We start from the raw sequence: 865 nt of genomic DNA, 5'->3' as shown, positions 1-865 counted from the left end.
CCAAGAGCCTCGCTTGTGATTTTCTTAGAACCGGACATATAACCGTTTGGAATTGGATGTTTATCTACAGTTCACATTTCCAACTATGTCTTAGGCTACATTCACACGACAGTCATGAGGACGTATATACAGTGGTCGATATACGTCTCCATAGACGGCAATAGAACAACGCATAGCCATACAGCACATCTTTCCCCATGTGCATGGTTGTACACTGTGCATCCTGTGCACTGCTCACCCCTCCTGCTCTCCAACATGTGTCCCGTAGCCGGGCGGACAAACGTTCGTGTGCATGTAGCCTTAAGGCCAGATTTCACGGACCCACATCAAATTGTAAGCATGATGTACTTTCCATGCAAGGCACAGTGTTATTACAAACCCACTTTTCTCATGTAGCCTGATATTGTCTGCAATCCATAATCATTACCTGTACATGATAAAGGACCTTTGCTGTTATCATGATTTGGGAGGGGTAACTATTGGGATCATGTTTTCATGAAAGCAGAACAACAAATTCTTAAAACCATGTATGGTTCATGGAACTGTTCTGTCCTGATGGATCTGTACAGATACCTGTAACAATGTGGACAAATCTATCTTTAAGACCAGTGCGACTCTGGTTTCTCCCCTATGGTAATGTCATCCAAGGACTTATCCTGTGCTTCAGCATAGGATATGTGGTCAACTCCTGCAACTACACTCCTGTGTTCCAAGTGCAGTGAAACCATACACAGATAAAGCTCACACTGGTGGCCAACCGAGGAATGCATTAAAAATTATTCTATAATTTTTAATGGTTCACCAAATGCGGGATGCAATAAAAAAAAAAATCTATAATTGGACCACAATTCACATTTATGGTTCC

This window comes from Engystomops pustulosus, chromosome 2 (assembly GCF_040894005.1).
Source record: "Engystomops pustulosus chromosome 2, aEngPut4.maternal, whole genome shotgun sequence".
NCBI lineage: Eukaryota > Metazoa > Chordata > Amphibia > Anura > Leptodactylidae > Engystomops > Engystomops pustulosus.
This window is presented reverse-complemented; position numbering follows the sequence as displayed.